This window comes from Sus scrofa, chromosome 2, assembly GCF_000003025.6.
Source record: "Sus scrofa isolate TJ Tabasco breed Duroc chromosome 2, Sscrofa11.1, whole genome shotgun sequence".
Taxonomy (NCBI): Eukaryota; Metazoa; Chordata; class Mammalia; order Artiodactyla; family Suidae; genus Sus; species Sus scrofa.
Window position 1 is genome coordinate 143,414,774 of NC_010444.4, and position 26,527 is coordinate 143,441,300.

The window sequence follows — 26,527 nt, forward strand, 5'->3', positions numbered from 1 at the left end:
GCCTGGCCAGGCCCGCTTTTCTCAGGTGTCGGTAACTCAATCAGGGCCCTCATCATCCTCTCCACGCCACAGCTGTGAAGCCCCGCAGGTGCCCCTCGCGCTCCCGCTCAGGTGCACTGCTGACCGGCCCTCACTTCCCCGCGGCGCATTTTAAAGCTGAGTCTGCGGACGGCTCGCAGCTCGGGGTGAATCGCAGTTGCCACTGAGGCTTGGGGCTGGGGAGGCAAGGGCACGACCCTGTGCCCAACACGCGCGTGCTCTCCTCGCACGTGCTCTTTATTAAGCTCTGCAGACGTAGATACGGATTATTCCCGTTTCACAGACGAGGAAACTGAGACTCAGGCCACACAGGCGGTAAGTAGCAGCGCTGGGATTCGTGTTCAGGGCCTCGCTGGCCCAGGCTCTCGCTGTGACACCAGGCTGTACCCCCAGCCTCTGACGGGCCCTGAGGTTGGAGTGTGGCTTCCACGGGCAAAGCCCGCGTTGGAGCTGGGGGGTGGGAGCGGGACGTCTCCGCTGAAAAGCCTCCCAGGGAGTTGGATGCTGCTGGTTTCTAGCTTCTCCACCAGCACAGGAGGGGAAACCGCCCCCCCCCCGCCCCCCGGCCCCGGCCGGCTGTGCTGAGTCATCCAGGGCCCAGGAATCCAGGTTTATATTCACCCTCAAGCAGCCACCACTACAGGTTCACGGCTTTACTTGCTCCTGATCCCCGAGCACCCGACTCAGTCCCCGGCCAGGCAGGAGGTAAGGCCAGGCCACCAGGCTGAACCGTCGTGGCTGGGCACCCCTCCTCCGGCCCAGTCAATGGCTTTGTGGGCCGGACACTGGTCTCTACCTCAACCCCGCCTGACGTCAGCCTGGGCCTGCTGCCAGGGATCCCTAAATCGCCCGGCCCCTGGCATCTGAATCTGGGGTCTCGTTCACCCTGCCAGCCGGCGGGTTCCTCCAGGCCTCCCGCAAGGGGCTCCTGCAGGTGTATGTGTGACACACGTTGTTCACCAGGCTTCTTCCCGAGGCTCAGAACGGTTGGGCTGAAAAGCCTGGGCTCAGGGGAGCAAGAATCCTGCGGCGGCCCCTAGGTAGGCAGGCTTGGGCCAGGCCCACCCTCTCTCTGAGCTCACTTTCCCTATGGGTAACCTCTTCACGGGCTTGTTATGAGGATGATGCCAGGTGATGTAGAGAAAGGGCTCTGTAACGGCCGATAGGAGGAGTGTGGCAACCCCCATGGCTACTGCCCCTCCCCCGCCACCAACTGCCCCTCCCCCACCGATACGGCCCGTTACTGCCCTCCCCCCTCGCTACTACCCCTCCCCCACTGTTAACTGCCCTCCACTGCCCCTCCCCCACCGTTAAATGCCCCCCACTGCCCCTCCCCGCCACCAACTGCCCCTCCCCCACCGATACTGCCCGTTACTGCCCTCCCCATGGCTACTGCCCCTCCCCCACCGTTAACTGCCCCTCCCCCGCCACCAACTGCCCCTCCCCGCCACCAACTGCCCCTCCCCCACGGATACTGCCCCGTTACTGCCCTCCCCCCTCGCTACGGCCCCTCCCCCACTGTTAACTGCCCTCCACTGCCCCTCCCCCGCCACCAACTGCCCCTCCCCACGGATACTGCCCCGTTACTGCCCTCCCCCCTCGCTACCGCCCCTCCCCCACTGTTAACTGCCCTCCACTGCCCCTCCCCCACCGCCAACTGCCCCTCCCCCACCGTTAACTGCCCCCACTGCCCCTCCCCCACCGATACTGCCCCCGTTACTGCCCTCCCCTTCGCTACTGCCCCTCCCTCACTGTTAACTGCCTTCCCCCCATTGCTACTGCCCATCAACTGTGCGCCCCCCCACCAGGTGAGGCTGGGCCTGGGGCCGCCATTCTCGGAGAACTCGTCCAGCAGGCTCTCTGCATCTCTGTGAATCTCGTGGCAGTTTGTAAGCAGAACTCAGCCTCCCAAACCACAGTCACGTGACCCTGTGGGCCCCTCTCGAAGCTCCAGCGGGAAGCCGCCTCTGCAGACCTTTGTCTTGGACAGACTGGGATGGGAGGATCCCGGGGTCAGAGAGAGCTGCCTGGTGGTCTCGGGGGCAGGAGATTTGCCACTGTGATCTGGGGCACGGGGAGTAACCCCAACTCCAGGCTGGGAGCTACCATCCAGGGAGCCCCTGCTTTGTAGGCAGCGTGTATTCCCCATTGAACAGCCTCTCACCCCTGGCGAGGGTAAGTCCAGCTCTTCGTTCTGTTTACAGACGGCAGGGCAGGGGCTCAGTCTTGGCCTCAAGTCATTGAGCTCCTAAGGGGAGGCACTGGGATTCAAACCCAGGTCCGCATGACTCCAGAGTTTGTGGTACGCTCGGCACGTGCCATCCCCACCTTAGCTCTGGCCCATCACCATGACCATTTACCAAGCGCTTGCGAAGCGCCACGTTCTGAGCTAAGCACTCTGTCTGCTTTTTCTCACTTCACTTTGACAACAGCTCGCCTGTTACTGCTCTGTTACTGCTCTTCCTATCTTAGAGGGCAGCAAAGAGCCCCTCAGGCAGAGGGTCTGAGCCGGTTAGCTTGGCTCCTTCACCGTCACACTGGGTCCTGGGGACACAGCCCCCGTGAATCTTCCATAACAGTGCTTCACCTCCAGGAGCTCCTCTGCTCACCGCAGGGCCCTGGCCCTCCCCCGCCTTCTATTTGGAGAGCTCCTTACCCCACCTGTGTCCTCACCTCGGCCTCTCGGCCCCTGGGCCCCTGGGCCCCTGGGCCAGGCCTGGCAGAAGTGGGCCCCTGCTGTCAGCTCCGAACACCTAACTGCCCATCCCTGCTGCCTCCCAGCCCTTGGGGAACTCCCCCCTAATTGCATCTCAGGCTGGGAGGCTATTAGCCTGTGATTGCCTCCCCGGGGCTGCCTCTCCCTCTGGGGACCTGCTCTCAGCTTCTACAGGGGGTTGAGGTGATGTAAATCCCCAAGCCACTTGGAAGGCCTGGCCTCCTCAGCACCCCAGCACCCAGTCCTGGCTGGGCTCTTCCCAGGGAGCTGGGTCCCCTCCCTGTGGGGCGGCAGGAGGGACTGCCCAGCCAGTCAAGTGCAGACACACCCACCTGTGCGAATGCCATGGGTGCTGCTGGTGCTGCAGGACCCTCAGACGGAGGCCCTTCCCAGGGGGTGCCCCAGTCTGCCTCCCGCCCGCTGCCTCCACTTCCTGCCTGGATCGCACGGTTGGGGGCAGGGGCGAGAGGCCAGAGGTTAGGACCGCTGAGTTGTTGTCCTGGCTCAACCCACCCTCCCTCGGGACTGTGGGCAAGTTCACTCCACACTCGGGACCTCGAAAATAGGAGGTCCGTCCGCCTGGTGATCGCCCAGCAGCGTCTGGCCTGAGAGACGGTACCATTTGGGTATTCCTAGGGTTTTCCTTCCACCAAAGTCTAGGGAATGCTAGGTCTGGTGCCAGGCATTGAGGATTCTAGAAACGCAGGTTCCTGCCCTCACAGCCTCGAGACGGCAGGGGCCAGGCCAGTCTGACACAGACAGATCACAGAGAGAATGCACAGGCCAGTGGTGCCAGGAGCGCCCACAGGAGGAGACTTTTCTAGCCTCAGAAGAGGAGGGAGGCTCTGAGAAACTGGCTTTGGGCTTTCTGAAGCCTCAAGAGTGAGTGAGAAGGGCAAGGGTGTGGCCCTGGACCAGCAGAGGGAACAGCGATGGGAAGAGAGACTCGGGGGCTGTTAACATACAGGCTGGACCACAAGGAGGCCGTGTGGGCCTTGCTGGAGCATTGGGACTCGACTGGGAGGGCACCATGCAGCTATGGGAGGATGTCGAGAAGGAGAGGAAAGCGGCTGCCGTACGGGGAAGGATTGGGGGCCAGAGGGTGGGGGTGGGAGGCCTTCCAGGAGCTTCTCACGCTCTGTCTCACCTCCCACCTGGGAACAGCCTCCTGTCCCCATCGGAAAAGAGGCAACACTTGCCTCTTCTTCTTACCTGTGCCCAGACGGTCCCCCCTTTCCCTCTCCCCAGACACACACACACACACACTCTCTCTCTCTTTCTCTCTCAGCCAAACCGGCTGCAGATCCTCTTAGAGGATAGGGGAGAGGTTGGGCGGTGACCCAGAGCCCTGCGCCCTAGGAAGGGGCCAGAAGGAAGGGGCTGGATGCCCAGCTGATGCTGCCGTCGGGAGGAGCACAGCCATAGCCCTCCTCGTGCCCTGGGGGGCGCTAATCTCTGCCTGAGCCACAGAGCATGGAGCTTCCTCTTCTTCCTCCCCTCCCTGTTCCCCCACCCATCATGGAGCCCGGAAGGCTCAGTGTGTGTGTGTGTGTGTGTCTGGCAGTGTGGCTGTGTGGTGTGTGTGGGAGCACAAGGAAGGTGCCATCAGCCCTGCCATGGAGCCGCCACAGGAAAGTGAGCCCCAGGGCCGCTCAAGGCTCAAAAGGGATTTCAGGAGGCTTCAGAGATGAGAGAATTAAAGTTCCTGCCACAGCCTCCACTGAGCCTGAAATCCTGGGCCCCAGCTGCCCAGGGCATGGGCCAGGCCAGGCTCACCGTGGGCTCTGGGCCCCCCTCCTCCCTGTCGCCGGCACCCCAAGGCTGCCTCAGACACCTTCCCAGACGGGCACTTACGTCAGGTGAAGCGCCCACCCCAGCGCCCAGGCAGGCAGGGTGCCCTTTTCCCCTCAGCCCCCCACCCCGTGCCTCTCCCAGGCGCCCCCCGTGGGTGCGGGTGCTGAAGCCCGACTGCAGCGAGCGCTCCGCTCCTGACCCTCCACTAGCAAAGCCTCCGCGTCTCTCCACCCCCACAGCCTTCACGGCCCAGGCCCCATCCCTCTCGGCACTAGCTTCGCAGGGGCACCCCACCCTCCCCCATCTCCCTCCCTTCCGAGCTGCGGCCAGACAGGTGTTTTTAGGAGAAGAGACAGGCCACCGTCTCCTCACTGCTGTCCTTCACCACGGGCTCCTCATGCCCTGAGGATAAAAGCCAAACTCGCCTCGTGGCTTCCCAGGCGGGACTCACCACGCTGGCCTCGGCCCCCAAGTGCCACCCTCCCCAGCCCCATTGCATAAGGAACACAAGAAAGCCTCCTCTCCAGTCTGGGGGTTCCCCCCTCGGGCACTCTGCGTGACAGGCCCCAGGCGCCCAGCCCCTCTCCTGCATCATCTCCCAGTCCTCCTCCTGCCAGGTCTTGGCTCCCGCCACAGCATAGGCACCCCCTTTGGGTTCCTAAAGCCGCCCGCCCTTCACCTGTCACTGCAACGGTAAACCTGTATCGCTGAGAACGCCGCGTGCTCTGAGTGCGCGAAGGTGTGAGCGAAGTGAAGCGAAAGGAAGGCGACGACCATGTCTTGGGACGCAAGAGCCAAAGACACCGTGACTCCCGCCACACCCGCTGCGTGCCCGCTCCACTGCGCTAAGTGGGTCTCCTCTCCCTCCCCCAGGGACCTTCAGGAAGGGACATTACTGCTCTCAGGCCTGTTTTACAGATGAGGAACCTGAGGCTCAGCAAGAGTCATTTACCCAAGGTCCAAGAGCCAGAGGCGGCACGGCTCGGTCATCCCAAGTGCTGCCTAGAGGGTTCGAGGTGGGGGCCTTGCATTGTGTAAAATGCAAATGAACCCGAAAAGGCCTTTGACCAGCTCCAGATCCTTCTGCAGTCCTGGGGAAGAGAGGACCAGAGCCCCCTTCCTCTCCCGCACGAGAAGTTCTGCTTTTCTGGCAGTGGGGTAGAGAGGACCTCGTGGAGAGAGAGTCTCCCCACCCTGGAACCTTCCGGGAGCGGTAAGGGGAGTGAGTCCATCGTGACCCATCCTTGCCATTCATGTCTCTTGCAGAAGCGGAAAATCCGGCAGGTCCCTGCTCCGGCCCCGCATCATCTGGGCAGAAGGTAAGGCGCTGCATTTAAGAGCAAAGCAAATTTGGTTGCAGAGGAGATGAGATGTCTTTGTCAAGGTGAGTGTGTCTGGGAGGAGCTGGGAGTGGGGTGGAGGGGGGGATGGGGCACTTTGGGGGGGCTGCCAAAGGGGGAGTAGGGATCTGGAATTATTAGACTGTTGATTATGTCCTTCTGATTGTTAATGAAATTCTTCACCTTGGATTTCTGGACTGGGGGAAAGCTCCCGGAGCTCATTTTCCCGTTGATGAGAGCAAGAGAGAGGGCAGGAGGGGGCAGAGGACTCTCAGCTTAGGGAGAAATTAAATTCTGCCTAAACAAATGGGACAGGACAAGCGTGGCCACTGCCATTTGGAGGCAGAGCCCAAGGTCCATTGTGGAAACGGGATGGAGAGTCCTGGGTGGGGAGGGGTCCGGCAGCCTGACGTAGGCAGCGGGGTGCAGCTCCAAGGGTCACACAGCTGGCATTATTGGGTGCCTTTCACACGCCACCCTGAGGAATGCGCGTGTATCCTAACCACGAACCATGCCCGCAGCCCCTGGAGCTAGGTGCTGTGGTCGCTCCCGTTCTGCAGATGAGGCACAGAGCAGACAGAGGCTTGTCCAGGGACCTGGAGACAGGGAGTGGAGGCCCCTGGCCCCAGCCCATGCAGCCTGGCACCACCACCAGTCCTTTGAGACCTGATGGGTGCCCAGCCCTACCACTCCTTCACCCACTCTCTGAGCCTCAGCTGCCCCACCGGTAACACGGGCCGATAATCGTTGTTACCACAAAGGGCTGTTGTTAGGAGTTAATGAAATAAAAAATTAAATGAAAAAAACAACTCAGCACAGAAATAGTATTCTCTTTGGAGCTTTGCTCTCTGCCTCCCAAAGTGGGTAGGTGTCTTTTTCTTACCTGGCTGGCTGAGCCCCATGACATGGAGGCAACGTTCCAGGCACAGGGGATGTGACAGTGAACAAAATGGACAAAAATAGCCCACCCCCGTGGAGTGTCCATTTAGTGACAGGAGGCAAACCATGGACGAGATGGATAAGTCAGTTACAGTGCGTGGTAGAGACAAGAAACGCAATGGAACAAAACCAAGCAGTAAGAGGAAGCGAGGGAGTGAGGATGCGGAACTGTGACTGAAATGGGGTGGGCGTGGGTGGTCCAAGAAGGTCTTGCTCCCCTGAGGATGTGACCTCAAGTGCAGGAGCGAGCAAGCAGCCATCTGGGGGAAAAGCATTCCAGGGAGAGGGAACAGCCACTGCAAAGTGCAAAGGCTCTGAGGTGGGACCATACCTGGTGTGATCCAGGAAGAGCAAGCAGGCCAGACGGGCTGCAAGCTGCTGCATTAGCAAAGGTGGAGTCCTAGGAAGTGGAGTCGCAAAGGAACCGGAGAAGCGCAGGTCACGGGGGCTTTGTTGGCCTTTGCGGGGACTAGCTTCTATCTGAATGAGATGAGTAGCCGCCGGAGGGTTTTCGCATGATCGGATCTAGGTTTTCAAAGTATCACTCTGACCGCCGTGCCCAGAATAGACGGTTAGGGTCAAGGACCGGAGCAGAGAGGAGCGTTAGGAGGCTCTCGCGGTAACCCAGGTGAGCGTGGCCGGTGGCTTCGTTCCGCGAGGCAGCAGTGGAGGTCGAGCTAAGAGGTCTGCCTCTGGGCGCCGTGCGGTGAAGGCCGCAGGATGAGCCGAAGGGTAACAGGCGGGCGGTGTGGGGGGAGGGCGATCCCCAACCATGCCGAGGGGTGGTCTTCTCCATCCGATCCGTCAGTTCCCTGCAGACCCGACCCCCATCCTCCCCGACCTCCTCCGAGACCCCTCAGCGCACAGGGCTTGTTCAGGATCTTATTCAAGATCCACTCCTTCCCGCCCCGTCTCCTTCCACTGCCCGGCTTGGCCTTGCGGAGCCTGGGGGGGCGCTCAGTGCCAGCAGTGCCAGCAGCCTGACGCAGAGCGCACGTCTGCCCCCTGGCCTTCTGGGCCTCCTACGTCCTCACGTGGCTCGGGAGCTCCGGTCACCTCTGCTGTCCCCGCAGCCCGGCCAGGTCCCTGCCTCCCTCCAACCTCGGTGCTCCCCCTCTTGCTCCCTGGACCTGGCCTCGCCCCCTGCCACACGCACCAGTCAGCTCTTGCCTCTCACGCAGCCGCCTCCCTCGCTCCCCTCAGCCGGAAATCCTTCCCTGACGTGCTGTCTGGATGAAGCCCCACCCCAGCCCCAAGCCCCGACCATGGGGGCAAGTTCACGGTGCCCTATGTGCTTGTTTATGAAAGCCTGTCCACCCCCTGACTGCAGCCTCCACAAGGGCAGGGCCCGCCTCTTTCCCCAGAAATGCAATTCGCCGAAAGAGACTTGCAGTGGGTTTGACATGGACCCTTAGGCTTCTGGTAAAGGAGCTTTTATTGCCCTAAAGCCTCGGGCTGCCAGGTAAACGCCTGGCACCCAGCGGGTGCTTGACACATGCTTATGGAAGGAGGGAAGGAAGCAGTCTGTGAATGGGAGCTCTCCTCCAAGACTTGGCCATGTGACAACTTTTCTGAGCCTCAGTTTCCCCATATGTGAGGATGGGACTTTGAGTCCTCACGTCCTGAGTCCAGGGCGTGTTCAGAGAGTGACCCCCCAACCCCCGCATGTCCCACCGCAGCTCCTCCCCCACGCCTCCCACCTCTTGTCCTCGTCCCTCCCCGCCGCCTCCTGCTCCCAAGGACTCCTGGTGGTGGCATCGTGGGGGGGCCTCCAGTTACGCCCGTTCTCCCCCAAGAGCCCCCAATTCACCACTGGTTACATAGTGATCCTGCTGAACTTTCCCAATGGATGATAAACACAAAATTAAAATGACTTCCTGGAATATTAATGTAGTAAATGGCCCTATTAAAAGAAAGAAAATACAGCCGAGAAAATTCGCTTTGATGTAGCGTTTCTGCAGGAGGCTCATTTATCTGCAGCTCAGACTCTCGAAATGAGATTCTGAAGCTTTCTCTGATGTCTCTTATTTTTCCCTCACCCAGAATTTAAACAGAAAATAGAATCACAAGCTGGTGTCATAAAAACGTGGGCCTTGTCCCTTTTCAAGCAAAAAGCAACTGAAAACAAGGCCCGGGAAGTGTCCGTCCGCGGATGGCGGCTGCCCTTCACGGCTCCTGCGTCTGGTCCGCTGAATTAGGCCTTTGCCTAATTTCGGAGGCTGCGGGGCCGCTGCTGAAATTAGGAAAAGCGACGCAGGCGTGCAGGAGGCTGGGTCTCAATGGCAGAACACCGTGCAGGTTTGGGTGCACTTGAAATCCCGGTTGTCAGAACTTTCTTAGACAGAGCCCTTCACGTTTCTGAGCCTCAGATGCCCCATCTGTACGGGGATTCCAGCGCCTCGGCCACAGCGCAGTCAGGAAGCTTAGATAAACAGCTGGTTATGCCGGACGTTGCTCAGTGTGGCTCTGGTTTGGTACTATTATTACAAATAATAGTTTGTGTTGTTAGAGTCGGGCCTGGACCGAGATGCCACCCCCCCAAAAATGTTGCTATCCGAGGCTGGGTCATGTGCCCCCTCTGGGCAGCCCCAGCCCTGAGCTTCCGCCACCCCGCACAGGACACTCCCTGCCCCTCCCGGGAGCCTGCGGCTGGTTCGGGGCTGCTGGGGGTCTTGTTCGTGACTCTGTGCCAGGCCCTGTGTGGAACTTGGATGTCAGAGTCAGAGCCAAGGCACTGGAGGCTGACGTCCTGCTCCCCTACCGTGGTGTGAAGATGTGACAGGGCCTGGGTCCCTCCACTCAGCCACTGCAGCTCAGAGGGCCCAGCATGCAGACGGCTGTCCGTCCAACTCCCGCAGGTCTGGCTCCCTCGTCTGCCCCTCGTCTGGCTCTCACGTGGCCTCTGAACCCCCTCCTTCCTCCCTGGACTCAGGCGGGTACCAGACCAAGTTCCTCTGGTCTTAGCTCCCCCTGCGCCCTTCTGTCACCTGTTTCCCTGCCATCTGTCTCCTCCCCTGGATCAGGCCCTCGGGGCGGGTGGAGGAGGCTGCACGGCCTCTGCCTCAGCTGAGCCTCCCTGGGTGCTCCTGCCTAAGCCTAGGTTAGGCCCGCGACAGCCCCAGCTGGGCAAAGCCATGTCCCTGCCACCTGGAATCCAGGGTCTTCTGGCCCTTCCCTGATGCCAGAGGGGCTCAGGACCCCTATGCTGGGCCCAAGAGTGCAGCACCCCACCCCCCGGGCAGCCAGGGCTTTGTCTGTTCCTGAACCGTTCACGTTTTAGCATTCTAGACCCAGCTCCAGTCTCTCTCTCTCTGACACACACACAGTCACACAACCAGCACTCTGATACCCAGTCACATAGCCGCTGCTGTCCACAGGCACAGGCCCCCTGTGGACAAGGCAGGAGTCGGGGTGGGGGGGGTCTGTGGAAGATCAGCTTGCCTGCTGGGGGCACTGTCCTCCGGAGACCCCTCCCCAGCCCGCCCACGGCCCCCTAGCAGGAAAATGAGAAGCTGGATCAGAGGGGTTAATTTGGGGAAAAGCAGCAGCTGCTGGAAACAGCGAGGGCGGGCCGCGGGGCAGGAGCTGCTCCTGCTGAGATAATGATTGTGAGGGATGCTGGGGGGGCACCCGCACCCCCTTCCCAGCCAGCACCCCCAACCCCCCGCAAGCGCTCAGGCAAGTTGTCTGTTTGGGCATGCACACGTGCTCACGCGCACACCCGGAGGGGAGCATTCCAGCCATCTGTGCGTCAGTCCCTGTCTCTTGCACACGACTATCTGGGCACTGTGCTCGGAGGCCATGACACGCGCACACACACATGGCCATGCATTTCCAGCCTCTGTGTGGCAGAGCTGACAGCAGGCCAAGGGGACCCCGTCACTGTTGGAGGACGGAGGAGGGCTCCCCGGAGAGTGAGCAGAGAGCTGGGCACTCCTGCCCGAGCTCAGGCCCATTGCTACCCCTTCCTGGCTCCTCCTACCCCCGGAGGCGCCACCTCCCACAATATCAAACACAATAAAATGCAGCCAGATCCCACGTTACATGTGATTTGTGTATCACCACATGAGTCGAGCGGCTTGGCAGTTGGCACGATGTCCCATTTCGAGGACATATTAAGCTCTCATTACTTGGGAGGTCTTCACGCGAGTTCTGCTCGTCTGCGAGGAACGGGTATTTTTCAGCAGAACCCTCAGAAGCCTTAGGGCCCTGGGTCTCAGGCCTCTAGTGCAAGATGGGAAACAGGGCCTGGGGCAAGGGGTGGTGGCTGCGGTATAGGCGGAGTAGTGCCATTGGGCAATTTGCAATTGTTTGCAAATTGATGGCCCACATGGCTAGACCAGGGACTTACGGACGGGAGACCCTCTGAGCTCAGGACCCAACTTGGTCTTCACCAGTCCCTGTCTCTTGGAGCCAAGGGATGGCTAAGGGGGGTCTCTGGACCCAGCACCTTGCGCTGAGACCCAGACCACGCCCAGACAGCTGTGTGTGCGTGCGTGCGTGCGCGCACACCCAACACGAAAGAGCGCTTAGATACAGGTCCCAACACACGCACAGGCAGGAGCACGCCCTCACCACTGCACACATACCATAGCAACTGGGCCTCATCCACACACCCAGGCACACACTCCCCACCAGATGGCCCCTAGACGTAATTCACGGAGATGCACCCCCAAAACACAAAGACCCACCTGGAGTGGCTCAGAGGTTCTCCTGGGCAAAGTCATCTGTGGTTCTTGGGTCCACACAGTGAGACGGACCCAGGCACATGATTACAGAGACCCATGTCCACACGCCCCTTCCTCTCACGCCCACCCACGCTTGCTCCGTCCTGTCATGGGGAGACAGAGCATCCCAGTCCCCCAGAGCCCAAGGGGCCTGATTAACAGGAAATTCTACGAATGCCAATTAGAGCAAAGTTTACTGAACAAATTGTTTGCAGTTGTGCCCCGGAACCATCATGAATTTTAATCTTGCGTTGATTTGCCCTGATGGGAGTTTGCAGATGCCAGGGCGCTTTTGCCTCCTGTTCCTCCCCGTCCCTCCCCAGCCCATCTGGGAGGAGCCCTGGGGGCAAGTCGTCAGTTTCTGCTGGTCCAGGGACCCCAGCCGGGACTGGCACCCGCAGCCCAGCTGGAGAGTCCAGAGGTACCTCGGGCAAGAGCTTTAGAAATCCATGGGTATACCCTGGGGTGTGGCTGAACAGGACCCGAAGATTTTAAGAACCCCAATAATCTGGGAAGGTGCTGGGGGCCCTGGCGCTTCTTAGGCCAGACACAAAAGGAAGGACACCAACAGGGAAAGATACACAAACGAGGCTGAGATATAGACGTGGGTGCAGATGCTGTAATAGTCCCAATACCACCATGGCGAATCTAACTTCCAGTGTGCGTATCACCTGAGTGCAAATGATGTCTGACCAAAGAAATGTGATTGTGTCACCTGTCCCTTCTACCAAAGCCTCTTTCCAAACCGCTTCCCAGTTACCCACTCCTTCACAAAACCCTTGGCTGATCTGCACCACTCATCTCCCACTGTCCCTCTGTTCTTCAACCACTGTCAGCCCCCTAGGAGGAGCCTCAGGGCCTTTGCACATTCGGTTCCTTTGTCTGGAGGGGTTTACCTAGTTAACTCCTATTCATCCCTCAGGTTGCAGTTCAAGTCACTTCCTCGAGGAAGCTTCTTTGACCCTCTGCCTGGATAAGCCTCCCTGCCATTTAATGCTCTCCTGTTCCTTTCATCATTCACGTATAAGCTCCATGAGAGTAGGAATGGCATCTGATTTGCTCAGCCCTGTGTCCCTTGCACTTAACACAAGGCCTGCCATATAGTCAGCTTTTGCCATTATGATGATGTGTAACAAGCGCGCTAAAAATTTAGGATCCTGCAGCAGAAAGTATTTCCTGCCAACTTACTGGGTTTTGATTCATCTGGACTAGTCTCTGCTGAGCTTGGCTCTAAACAGTGGATTGGCTGTGGGTCTGCTCTGTGCATCTTTCATCCTTGTTGGACTGGCTGCTCCCTAGGCTTGATCTTCTGCAAAAGGCAGGAATGCAAGAGAGCCCCCTTGGCCAAAGAACGTCCTGAGGCGGGGGTGGTTCCAGGGAGGGAAGAACTGGGATCCAGAAATACTGTGGTGTCAGGTTCCTTCGTGGCTCAGCGGTGGTTAGGGAACCCGAACATGCTCCATGAAGATGCAGGTTCGATCCCTGGCCTCGCCCAGTGGGTTAAGGATCCGGCGTTGCCATGAGCTGTGGTGTAGGTTGCAGACTTGACTTGGATCTGGTGTTGCTCTGGCTGTGGTGTAGCCCAGCAAAAAGAAAAGAAAAGAAATACTGTGGTGTGTGGAGTTGAGTACTGGTCTGGCTAAGCATTGTGCTAAGCACTTTATATGAGTAAATTTATTTAATCCTTGAGTCAACCCTGTAAATATTATTAACCCCATTAAAAAAAAAAAAAAAAAAAAGACCTACACAAAGTAAACAGTTCAAACAGGACCAGCTCTACTCAGTGAAAAGTAACCTTCTCCCTCCTCCCGCCCCGGCTCCACTCCCCAGAGGACTGCCCCGTGGGCTTTCTGAGTCGGTCTCTGCACATCCAGCACGTTCGCGCACGCACACGCGCACACACACGCAGGAGAGAGCCCTTGTTAAAAATTCAACTTTGTGCATACTGTACTAAACTCGTCTGCATCTTGGTTTTCTTCTGTTCTGCATTTTTGCTGCTAATCAATAAAACGTCCTGGAGCTCCTTCCTTCTCCGTCGATGTGCTCTACATTGTTTTTGCTACTTCTCTTCATTTTGCAGATGAGGAAACTGAGGCCTGGATAAGCTAAACTTGTCTAAGGTATTACAAGCTCAAAAGAGGCAGGGCTGGGGTTGAAATGTAAGTCTACCTGACTTCAGAGTCTGGGTTCACGCTGCTCTAACATGGCTCAGGGAACACACGAGTTCCCCGGCATGGCCAGGGTTAGACCCAGAAAACCTCTGGGCTCCATCTGGGGACTCTCTCAGAGAAGAGGGGTGGCAGTGGGGGCCCTCATGGTGCTGGGCCCACTAGAGTCAGCCAAGGGACCCACCGGCACAGGACCCCAGGAGTTGAGCCCTTGGGCCCAGGCAACCTCAGACCACCCACACATCTTGGCAGCCCAGCACTAGCTCTAGGCAGGGAGTCAAGCCTCCGCTTCCCTCCACTGCCCGCGCTGGGGGAGGAGGTCTGTGGCAGGGAGATGGGGGCCACGGGCCACTCCTAGCTCTGTCTCCAAGCTTTGGGGCAAAGCCACGTCTCCATGTCTGAACAGGGAAATTAAGTCCCACCCCCTCTTTCACCGGGTGGCGGGCAGGCCTGCTGGAATCCGTGTGGATGCAGCTGATTGGAGGTGCGGGGGTGGGGGTGGTTGCCCAGAATCCAGCCTCCTCCCTGGCCCAGGTCCCTGGGCTGCAGGAGATGGGACAGGTCAGCAGCTCACGTGCCACTTGTGCTTCTTCCTGACTCTGGTGCCCTGGGCTCCACTGAGAATGGTTATAACAGGAGTTCCCATCGTGGCTCACTGGTTAACGAATCCGACTAGGAACCATGAGGTTGCGAGTTTGATCCCCGGCCTCGCTCAGTGGGTTAAGGATCCCGGCGTGTTGCCCGGTGAGCTGTGGTGTAGGTCAAAGATCGGCTCGGATCTGGCGTTGCTGTGGCTCTGGCATAGGCCAGGGGCTGCAGCTCTGATTGGACCCCTAGCCTGGGAACCTCCATATGCCACAGGAGCGGCCCTAGAAAAGGCAAAAAAGACAAAAAAAAAAAAAAAAAAAAGAAAAAAAGAATGGTTATAACATATTGAACTCTTACTATGTCCCAGATGTGGGCAAACCTCCCTCCCTCAACTCTCCTGACACCTCTATGACGTTTACACGACACAAAATGAGGCCCGAAGAGGCTGTGTTCTAGACCCAGTGGGTAGAGGGGGGACTTGAGGAGGGCCCCCACCCTGCTAGCTCCTGAAAGAGCCCACTCACTGGTCTTGCTGCTTCTCCTTTCATCTCCCTCTGTAAGCCATTGGTCACTCAGGTGCCAGAGAGATCATCGAAAACTTAGATCACTCCCCTTCAGTAATTTTCCATTGCTCTTAAAAATGAAAAAAAAAAAAAAAAAGAAGAAGAAGAAGAAAGAAAGAAAAGAAAGAAAGAAAGAAATTGCAGCACTATTTGCAGTAGCCAAGAGTTGGAAACAACCTAAATGTCCATCGACAGAGGAGTGGATCAAGAAGATGTGGTACATATACACGATGGAATATTACTCAGCCATTAAAAAGGAAAGAAATAACGGCATATTTAGCACCATGGATAGACCTAGAAATTATGCTACGTGAAGTCAGTCAGACAATGAGATACCAACATCCAGTGCTCTCACTGACATGTGGAATCTAAAAAGAGGACACAACGAACTTCTTTGCAGAACAGACACTGACTCACAGACTTTGACAAACTGACGGTTTCCAAACGAGACAGGGTGGGGGTGGGGGGATGCCCTGGGGGTTTGGGATGGAAATGCTATAAAATTGGGTTGTGATGACTGTTATACACCTATAAATGTAATAAAATTCATTAAGTTGGAGTTCCCGTCTTGGCTCAGTGGTTAACGAATCTGACTAGGAACCATGAGGTTGTGGGTTCAATCCCTGGCCTCGCTCAGTGGGTTAAGGATCCGGTGTTGTCGTGAGCTGTGGTGTAGGTTATAGTCGTGGCTCGGATCCCCCGTTGCTGTGGCTGTGGTGTAGGCCAGCGGCTACAGCTCTGATTAGACCCCTAGCCTGGAAACCTCCATATGCCACGGGTGCAGCCCTAGAAAAGACAAAAAAAAAATTCAGTAAGTAGTTAAAAAAAAAAAGAAAAAGAAAAGAAAGAAAGATAAAAAAAAATCCCGCACCTTCCAAGGCCCAGCGTGCCCAGGGCCTCTTGACCCGTGGGTGGGTGGTCAGTCTGCAGTCCCCTCGGAGCCCTGTCGCCCCGCTCTGCTCTCGGCCAGTCCCCGCTCCCTGAGAGCTTATCTTCCCCGCAGTTCCACAAACAGGTGTCCCTGGCCGGCCTGCCAGCCTTGGCTCTTAGTTCTGCTCTCTGGAGAATGTTAAATGCAGGATGCAATGCTCGGGGCACGGCTACGATCATTTCTTCCTTTGCGTGTTTGCCAGTTTAAAGCCTGTCTCCCGCTCTAGACTCTGGGCTCGGTGACAGCGGGGTCCGCGTGTGTTTTTGTTTGTCGTTGCAGCACAGCGCCTTGCGTAGGGGCTGGCACAGAGTCTGTGCTGGGTAAATACGCATTGAATGAACTCATGGTGGATGGATGATACCAGCTCCACAGCACCTTGGAGGGCGGGGTGTTTGGGAATTTCTTAATTACATAAGAAATATGTCTGTGTATTACCAGCTCTCACGTCGGGGGTGCACTGCGATGCCTCATGCAGCAGGTGGACCCCAGGGAGAACTGCAGGAGCCTCCCCGCCTCATGTTCCCTCCTCACCCTCAGAGCTTCTGTGCCCTCCCCAGCTCCCTGTTCTGCATGGTACTGTCCCAACCTGCCTCTCGGGTCTGTGTGCAGCATTGCTTCCACCCCCTGGGGTCCTCCTCTGGGGTCTTCAGCAGGGGAAACCCCCTGCCCCCAGGCACAGCGGAGGGGGGCCGGGCCTCGTCTAAGGCTGGCTGCACCAAGGGGAGCTGGAGGGGGATTCAGGTGGTTGGCACCTCCAGCTTCAGATAAGGCTTTGGGGACGATCCAAGCCGTGAAGGCGATTTGGACGCCAGCCGTGGTCTGTTGGGGCTGCGGTGGGGAAGAGCGCAGAGTAGATGCCCAAAGACCATCAGGCCCAGTCTCTAGACCATGCCTTCCCCTTCCCACCCAAGGCCCAGCCTGCCACCTGCCCCTGAGTCCCGTCTAGGCTGTCCCAGTCCTTGAGAGGACAGACCTTTAGAAGAAGCTCAAGGGAAGGGCAGCCATATAAAGGGTTCTGATGCCCCAGTTCCAAAGTTTGGGGCAGGGACATTCCCGACACCAGCAACAATCCCCAAACACCAGCTGGGTGTCCTACAATTCCATTCAGTTCTTTTTTTTTTTTTTTTAATTTTTTTTATTTTCCCACTGTACAGCAAGGGGGTCAGGTTATCCTTACGTGTATACATTACAATTACATTTTTTCCCCCACCCTTTCTTCTGTTGCAACATGAGTATCTAGACAAAGTTCTCAGTGCTTTTCAGCAGGATCTCCTTGTAAATCTATTCTAAGTTGTGTCTGATAAGCCCAAGCTCCCGATCCCTCCCACTCCCTCCCCCTCCCATCAGGCAGCCACAAGTCTCTTCTCCAAGTCCATGATTTTCTTTTCTGAGGAGATGTTCATTTGTGCTGGATATTAGATTCCAGTTATAAGTGATATCATATGGTATTTGTCTTTGTCTTTCTGGCTCATTTCACTCAGTATGAGAGTCTCTAGCTCCATCCATGTTGCTGCAAATGGCATTATGTCATTCTTTTTTATGGCTGAGTAGTATTCCATTGTGTATATATACCACCTCTTCCGAATCCAATCATCTGTCGATGGACATTTGGGTTGTTTCCACATCCTGGCTATTGTGAATAGTGCTGCAATGAACATGCGGGTGCACGTGTCTCTTTTAAGTAGAGTTTTGTCCGGATAGATGCCCAAGAGTGGGATTGCGGGGTCATATGGAAGTTCTATGTATAGATTTCTAAGGTATCTCCAAACTGTTCTCCATAGTGACTGTACCAGTTGACATTCCCACCACCAGTGCAGGAGGGTTCCCTTTTCTCCACAGCCCCTCCAGCACTTGTTATTTGTGGATTTATGAATGATGGCCATTCTGACTGGTCCATTCAGTTCTGACTCTATCAGGAAAGAGCATCAGATTCCACAGGTTAAAGACTCAGCCACCAAGACTGACACGCCCCCCACCCCACTTCAGCCACCAGTCAAAAATCCCTGTGCTGTAGATTGAAAGTTCCAATGCCCACTTCTTCCAGTTCAATTAATTTGCTCGAGTGGCTCACAAAACACAGAGAAACATTTTACTTGCTAAATTACCATTTTTTAAAAGTAAAATGATACACCCAGGGGCTGTCCGGTGCAGAGATGCGTGGGGTAAAGGAAGGAGGCAAAGCGTGGAGCCGCCCTGCCCTCTCCAAGCCGGCGCTCTCCCCAGATCTCCCCGCATCCCCCAACCTGGAAAGCTCTCTGCACCCTTCCTTCGGAGTTGATCTGGAGGCTTCTTTGCATAGGCATGATTAAATTACTGGTCACTGATGATCAAACTCAATTTCTAGCCGTCTCCCCTCGTGGAGGCCATGGGAGGGGGGGCAGTGTTCAGGGGGTGGGACTGAAAGTTTTGGCCTTCTAATCACATGGGTAGGTCCCTTGGTAACCAGCCTCATCCTCAGGTGACCTGGGGTCTTTCCACAAGTCACCTTGTTAATATCACAAAAATATCTTTGGACTCTTACCAAGGGTTTTGGGAGCTCTGTGCCAGAAACAAAACAAAGACCAAATATATATTTCTTTTCCTTTTTCTTTTCTTTTTTTTTCTTTCTTGGCCTCACTCTTGGCATGCAGAAGTTTCTTGGGCCAGGGGCGAAACCGGCAACACAGCAGTGACCTGAGCCCCTTGCAGTGACAATGCTGGATCCTTAACCCACTGAGCCGCACCAGTGCTCTCACATATATATTTCCTATTATAAATCACATACCACGTCATGTCACCAGCATCTGTGCCACCTCCTCCTCATCTTCACCATCCTCGTGGCTGACTGTGCCAGGCACTTTACACACATCCTCTCAGGGTGGTGGCAGTTATGTAATTTGCCCAAGGTCACCACATTGTCTGATCGCAGAGCCCAGCTCTTAACCACAATACTATGCTTAGTTATAGTCTAGACCCATCACCAATCCCCAAAGGACAGCCTCCTACAGGGTGGGGTCTGCCCGCCTTCTGCTCAAGTAAGTGGCGCTCCCATTGAGCCTTCTGTCATTCTGATAGCAGAGGGCCCTTCCCGTCCAGGGAAGGTGCTGCAATTACCGTGGCCACCTCTGGCAAGAGGGAATCGAAAGGAAGATGGAATCATAGGATGTGAGAGACCTGATGGCACACCTCTCAGCTCCCTGGTGAACAGCAGAAAGAGGTCTGCCGAGGCCGCCCGCCCCCCAAAGAGCAGCCATCTCAAGGGGCCGTGTGGCTTCTCTCCATCCCCCTGCCCAGGTCCTCTCACTGGAGCCCGGTCTTTCGCAGCGGCCTCGTTGCCGCCTTGGTAGATTTCCCTTTTGAATTTCAGCTCTCTTACCCACAAGGCCCTGGGAGCCTCGGCTTTCTCTCGCTTCCCGTGTCTTTAAAGACAACTCTGCTCGCCTGAACCCCCGCCCGCCCGTTGGCTCTTGTCCTTTGGAGCTGTCTCCCTCCCTCTCTGCCTTCCTCGCTCCCTTCTCCCCCCTGGGCATCTTCCTGCAGGGGGAGCGGGACCCTCAGAGGCCGCCGGCCCCAGGGGTCCCCAGGCCAGCAGGGGCCACCTGCCTGCCCTGGTGGCAGGCGTGCGGGGTGTGGGGCTTCTCTGGCTGCAGTGCGGTGCTTCCAGTTGCCGCTCCTCCCCCTCTCTCAGGGTTGCTGGAAGATTATTAGATAATTTTCAGATTTGGGAAGCGCCTTAAGCTCCTCGGAGGAAAGGTGGTATATGAGTATAATAACAGTAACGATCCTGCCTGTCAGAGCCATTGAGAAAATGAATCTTGTTATCCTCGGGAACCAGCGGCAGGAACCTCAGCAAGCCACGAGAAGAGAAAGCGTGGAGTGAGCTGGCCCGACCAATCTGAGGAGGGGAAGCGGCCTCCCAGGGGCCTGGGTGGCTTTTGAGACACCCCTCCTCCGCCAGGAGCTCAGTGCTGGCTGGAAGGGGCTCTCAGAAAGTTACCCAAATTGCCTCTGATGCTTCACCAATTAAAATGACTTTAGGACAAGTTGAAATCAACTTAGGGAGCAAAGCATTCTGATTTCTGAGACTCTCCCAAGACAGCAGGGAAGGCAAGTGTCTGAGCAGGCTGTCACTCACTCAGGAGTAATGATGGGAAAATCCATCCCTGTAACGTGATTGAGTTTGGTGAATTAGCGGGGATGTTTACACTGCGCACCACAAGCCAGAGTCGGGTGGCTGGGCAGCCAGGTTTTTGACATGTGTGGCAGCTTTGCTCCTAATGAGGTTCTCGGACTCACCATGCGCCCTGGCTGGACTCCTTGTCGCTGACTTCAAGTCAGTCTGTCTCACTTCTCAAGCAAGTGGCTAAAGGCGGAGTGGGCTCTGGAGTCAGACAGGACTGGGTTTACGTTCTGGCTCTGACACCACCCACGCTGTGCCCTTGGGCAGAGCGCGGCACTGCCCCAGCCTCAGTTCTCCCACGTGTAAAATCCACATGGTGACAGCCCCCAATTCGTGATGCTCTTGTCAGGAAATGAGATGAGCTACGTTTTTAGTTTGTATTTCTCTCTGCAAGCCCAGCATGGCCATGGAGAGCAAAGAAAGGTGAGTTTCTGGCCTCTCGTCTGGAGCATTTGTTCCCCACAAAGAGCGGTCGAGGAAGACAGAGTCACGTGGGAACACGGCGCGCTCTGTTCAAGTCCTCACGCAGCATCTTGACGGCTGTGTAACCTCCACCAAGTCACTTAACCTCTCTGAGCCTTGGTTTCCTCATCCGTAAAATAGGGATACCGTACAACTTCTCTGTGGGTTTCTGAGTAGAATTTCTAAAAGTTCCTGGCGGGTGGAGTCAAAGTCTAGGGAGGAAGGATGAGAAAGACGCCCTTCCGGTTGCCATGGCCACCTGACAGCGGAAGGGGCTGCAGGGAAGCGCCGGGGAGACCGTGAAGCGGGAGTGGGGCGGCGTGCGGGGAGGGCTCCTGGAACCCCCCAGAGGAAGTTCCACAGGCCTGCGGCCTGGAGGACTGAAGTCAGACTGTCAGCCGACTTCCAGACAGTCAGGCAACAGCAAGCCTCCTGCATCCCGGGGCCCTTCGCTGGGCCTGTGAAAACCTCCCCGGAGAGGAAAGGCCCAGCCTGACCATGCTGGAGGAACGTGGAGGGATGGGCAGGGCGACCCCGAGGTGCCTCCGTAGGGCTGAGGGGGGGGCGGTGTGTGCAGTGGTCCAGCAGGCCCTCCCCCAGGCTCCCTTTGAGCTGCATCCTCTGGAGGCCTGTCCTGTTGGAACCTCTTGGGTCCTTAAAAGGAAGTCACTGGGTCTGCTCCAGGCAGGGGCCATGTCCTCACAGACAGGCCCAGGTCAGCACCAGGCCACAACTCTATTATTTAAGGGTTTTATAAAAGAGCAAACCTCCGGGCCTGGAAGAATGGCCGGGATCTTGACTCTTCCTGCACAGGAAGTGCAGCAGCTGTGCTCGAGCCCTGGCTGGGCCTGCTGGGGACCCAAAGCTCCGGCCGAAGACTCCTCGGGGACGGAGAGAATGACCCCTGGGCCCAGCCTGGGTCCCTCCGCTTCCGCCTGAGCTAGGCTCGCCGACCACCAGGCCGAGGGCTTGTGGACTCTGCAGTGACTTTATTGTAATTTCCTCGTTGTCGCAGTTAATAGCCTTCGTTTGTTAATTACTGTATATTTTAAAAGTAAGAGGAAAGGCAATTCCCACTGGAGACGGGTTCTTGGCTGCAGCCCTGCGATGAAAGGGAGGCGAGAGTGTGCAGAGGTAATGGGCCCGCTGTGCTGGTTCCTGCTCCTCTGAACGGGGCCTGGGGCCAGAGACAGGGCAGAGGCAAGGCCTGCGCTCCTCTGTGGCGCCACCTCTCAGCCCCCAAACCTCTACCCTAGCCGTCCCCAGCCCTGCACTATCATCAGAGTGAGGCGCCAGGCCCAGGGGGAGGCGGTGGCCCCGGGGCTGAGGGAACCAGGCCAGAGTGAAATAAGCCACTGGCTGAGGAAACCAACCAGGGCAGGTGACAAGAGGCGATTGAGTAGGATGGCGTTTTCATTAGGAAACAGGGCTGGAATTTGGGGAAAGGCTCTCGCATTTAAATTCAGAAGGCAGCTGCAGCCCTAAGAGGAAGCATGGAGGTGGGGGGAGCACAGCCCTAGGAAGCGGCAGGTTGCTAGCAGAGACCCCGCCGAGGGGCAGGTGGGGCCTGACACCCAGCCCTCGCTCTGCAAAGGGCGTGAGCTGTGGGCCTGGCAGGGCCCTGTCAGCTCAGAAGAAGGGTGCTCTTGGTAATTCGTCCAACTGCAGGGGTTCAGGGTGCGCTCTTGGGGCCCTGTGTGTTCAGGGTCCCCCCACTTCTTTCCACTCTGGGTCATCAGGGACTGATGCCAGGACCAGCCTGAGGGACCCAGAAGGAAGTGGGGGCAGAGGCGGGAGGGAGGCATAGAGACAGAGAAGGATGGGGGCCCGAGCAAGAATTTCACAGCATCCAGAGGAGCTGATTAAAATCCTGCAAGAAAAGTGATGGAAAGACTTTCTGTCTTCCTATGGAGACATTTAACCTAAAAGAAATGAGTTAAATAATTTATACAGAGAACGAGTGAAATTTGCTTTGATCAAATTAAAAAATATGACTCTGGAAATAAAGTGTCCACCGCGTCCTTTCCAGGCAGCAGAAGAGCTGCCGAGAAACAAAATGACAAAGACATAAAAATAACTAACCCTAACCCGGCGAATATTAGTACCATATTTTTTGGGAGATTACACAGCGTCACTGTGGGCCACGCAGAGAAATCCTCTCTAAGCACCAACAGGAGAGGTTTTGCTCATTGAGGAAGCCCCATAAAAACCAGAAAACGGATAAAATTTTCCTTCGCAAAAGCCATCCGACTTCACTCAGGGGTTGGCCCAGAAACCACGAGGGATCAAGCTAAATTTCCTATTCGTGCATCTTGAAAGAAGAAAGCTGCACACCATGCCTCTCCAACTCTGTTTTTTGAAGGGGACCCCTGTTCCTCTTCCACTTACCCTACACACACACTCTAAAGAAGTGGCCTAATCAAGCTCCCAGACTCCTGAGCAAGGGGTAGACATGGATACCTTTGAACTTAACCTCCCTGAGCCTCAGTTTGCCACTCTTCAAAATGGGGTTAACACCTCCTGCACAGAGTCGTAGTGGGGATTAAAGCAGATGAGAGAGCCCTGCCTTTGCGGGGGCTCAGCAAATGCTAGAAACCATCTCTTCTTCCCAGACCCGATGGAATGTCCAGCAGGTGCAAACAGAGCCGCCCGAGCCCCCGCCGGATCTGCCCTTCCCCGAGGGACACCATTAGTCCAACACTGGAAGGGCAGTTTCGCCTTTCAGACTTTGGGGACCCTGGGGGCCAAGAGGACACGTTTAGTTCCAAATCCCTGGGGAGATGATCCAAGGTTAGCCCTCTGTGGCTGTGGTCTTCTGCTGAATTTAAATGCTTCGGAGTCAGGCAGCACTGGGTCATATTCCGGCTTCGCTGCTTGCTGGTTGTGTGGCCGTGGCCAAGTGAACCTGGTCCCTCCGGGTCTGCCTTTTCCTCTGCAAAATGGAAATGAGTGTAGACTGGATCTCACAGGGTTGAATGAGATACGGGATAGGACGGGCATGCTTCGCATGACGTAAAGCTTCAATAAATGAAGACTTTTCACACTGACCTTGGGAGAGACACTCAAGGTCAGCGTGAATTTTCTCCCCAAGCCCTCAGGTGTGGTTTGTGATCTTCAGGTGGAGGGAGGGTCTCGGTGACCTCTCCTGGCCGCACTGCAGCAAGGGCTGTGGTCAGCTTCGGGGCGGCTCTGCAGAGTTCTCTGGCCACCCTGGCGGCAGCAAGCAGGGGAACCAGGATGAAGAGGGAACTCAACTCAGTGGCACAGGAGGCCTGGAGGAACGTCCGGCTGGGATGCCTGGAGGCCTCAGGGGGCTGGAATGGCAGCCCTCGGGCTCCCAGGGACCTGTCCCTGCCGGAGGGGCCCGGCGTGGTGATGGGCTCCAGCCCAAGTGCTCTGGATTAACAGTGGTGGCAGTTTCCCTGAGGGGGTGTGAGCAAGCCTGGGGGTAAGAGAGGGGCACCAAGCATCCCCCAGGACAGCGCTGGGCAGTCGCTGGGCTGCCCTCAGGGGACGATAAGAAGGTTCGAGGCTGGACCCCCCCCCCAGGCTGCAGCGTCTCGGGGGGTTTCTGCGCCTCCTGTCTGTGCCTGAGGTTCTCTTCCCTCCTCCCTCCGGCCGCTTAGAGAACCTTAAGACAAGCAGGGACCGCGTGGAACTAGAGTCTGTGCGCCTCGTGGGGCTATTTGGTGTGAAGGTAAAGGAGCGAGAAGCAGGTGACGGACGTGTGTGTGTGTGTGTGTGTGTGTGTGTGTGAGAGAGAGAGAGAGAGAGAGAGAGAGAGAAGAGAGGGAGAAGGAGGGAAGGGGAAAGAAAGAGGAAGAAGCAGAGACAGAAAACAAAGAGAGACACCGGAAGAGAGGGGAGAAGCCAGGCAGGAGAGAACTCGATGCAGAAAAAGAGCAAAATGCTGGGAGGGAGGTACAGACAGAGCCCGCAGGCGCCGGAGAGGGGAGCAGGTCCACACCCGCAGCCACACCCGGGCTCCTGTCCGTGAGCCGGGCGGGGGGCCCAGGGCACACACGTGTGTGCACACAGGCCCTGCCGTGGAGCCACCGTGTCGGTGCAAGCGTGTCAGCCCCAGGTTGGGGCTGAGCTGGCTTTTATCTCCTCCGGCTGCACAGGATTTACAAGCTTTTGAAATGCAGGATTAATAAGAAGAGGCCGGTGTTTTAATCTATAATGGAACAGAAAGTATCATTATTGTTAAATAATGCACAGCCTGCCGTTTATTAAGAATTAATGGTTTATCGAGAGCTCGGGTTGCCGCAGCCTCCTCTGCCCTCCCAGGCCCGGGCTCCCAGCCGCCGGCTCGGCCACTCGGCTGTGCCCCCGAGCGCAGCTGGCTCTGGGCAGGCGGAGGGACCGCAGCCCGTCGGCATGGTCCTGGAAGGCTCTGGTGCTCAGGCTTGGCCTCTCTGCTGGCTTCCCTGGCTCCGCTGGGCATGGGATGGGGAGAGCAGAGCAGAGGGACACAGGAAGGGGGCCATCCCATCATGCCTTTGTCCCGAATCCCCTTCACCCTTCTGGGGAGACACAAACACACGCTCGTGGCAGGGGGTGGGGCTTGCGCCCCGTCTTACGCCTCCTCTTTTTCTAGGCCTATGAAATTCAACTTCAGCCTCCCACACGGAGTCCTCTGGAAGTGGTGACAGCACAGACAGTAGGAAGGCAGGAGGTCCCTTCCCCCTTCTCCCCCCTAGGGCCTGGAGGAAGGGGTCACACACTTGCACAAAGAGCAACAGAGGCCCTGCAGAGGCAGCAGGAACGCAGGAGCAGGAAATATTTCCTGAGACTCCCTTCGCGCCAGTCATTTCTCAGACATCATCTCATTGTGTCACATCACCACCCATTTTATAGATGGGAAAACTGAGGCTTGGGGCCGCCCAAGGGCACACCAGAGATAACAAAGCCAAGCTATTGCATTTTATTCCAAAGCCGTTTCCACTCCAGAGCTAGGGCGTCAGTACTGGTCTCCCCTCTTGTCTGAAAATGGGTGACCTCAGGAGCAGCACTGCAAGAGCTGATCTAGGACCTGTCACAGCGACGGAGCGGTGGCTGCAGTGATACCCCACGCCATAGCAAAGCCAGCATCTCCTCCACCAGCGGGGAGAAGGGACCCATGGAGCCAGTGCGTGACTGAGTCAGGGACGGCAATCCCAGAGCCGGACATCCAACTCGGTGTCATGGCCAGACTCCATCCTGGAGCCTCTGTGACACGGACTCCCTGCCTTGCTCTGCTACCAGTCTGTGTGGATGGGTTCTGGCCAGAAGTACCATGTCCAGACACAGATGCTGACCTTGTGTCCACCACATCTGAGGCTGGGATCGGAGCTCTGTGACCTTGGGCAAGTTACTTAACCTCTCTGAACCTCTGTCGAATGGCAATAGTGCCTGCCTCAAAGGATTATTGAAAGTAGTAAATGAGAAGCATTCAGTGTTGATATTAGGTGGTAAGAGTGGCATTGTTGTCACTGTCACTGATTCCAGCGCAAGCATGCTCCCAGCATCCACAGCCCGCCAGTTCCCAGTGCATTCACTCATTCCACACATGTGCTTTGAGCACCGACTAGGTCACACGTGCATCCTACTATGACCAGACTGTGTGCCGGGGACAAGTGGTGAACAAGCCAGAGGCCGTGCCCGACACGCTCCCCATCCCGCCCTTCACTGCCCGCTCCATCTCCTGCCTTTTCCTTGATCTCAGCCCCCATCCCAGCCTCTCATGGCCACCTGCTGGCCTCAAGCCCATCCCCCTCTCTGCCTGGCACCCTCCACCAGCTCCCCTTCTTTCCTCTGTTCTGGCCTCACCTCTTTTGCCCGTATCCATCATACTCCACCTCCCTTTCCGCCAGCCCCTGCCTTCTTCCCCTGAGCCTCACCCCACCTCCTTCCTCCTCCTCTTCTTCCTGTCTCCATCCCCAACCTTGACGGCCCTCCCACCTCAAGCTCCCCTCACCCAACCTCCCTCCCGAGGGCCCTTCCAGCCGTTCGTTCGCTGCCACTTCTCTCTTTTCCCCCATCCGCATCACTCGCCTTTCCCACCCCAGCCCAGGACTCCTCCCATTCCAGTTATGGGACCAGCGGTCCTGATGGGGGAG

At 57.0% G+C, this 26,527-nt stretch overlaps 1 long non-coding RNA gene across 1 annotated transcript; it reads left to right on the forward strand.

Annotated features, from left to right (window-relative positions):
* Positions 266-26,265, forward strand: LOC110259521. Its single transcript, XR_002341951.1, has 3 exons — positions 266-354; positions 5,816-5,933; positions 25,027-26,265. It is a non-coding gene; the product is annotated as an uncharacterized LOC110259521 (long non-coding RNA).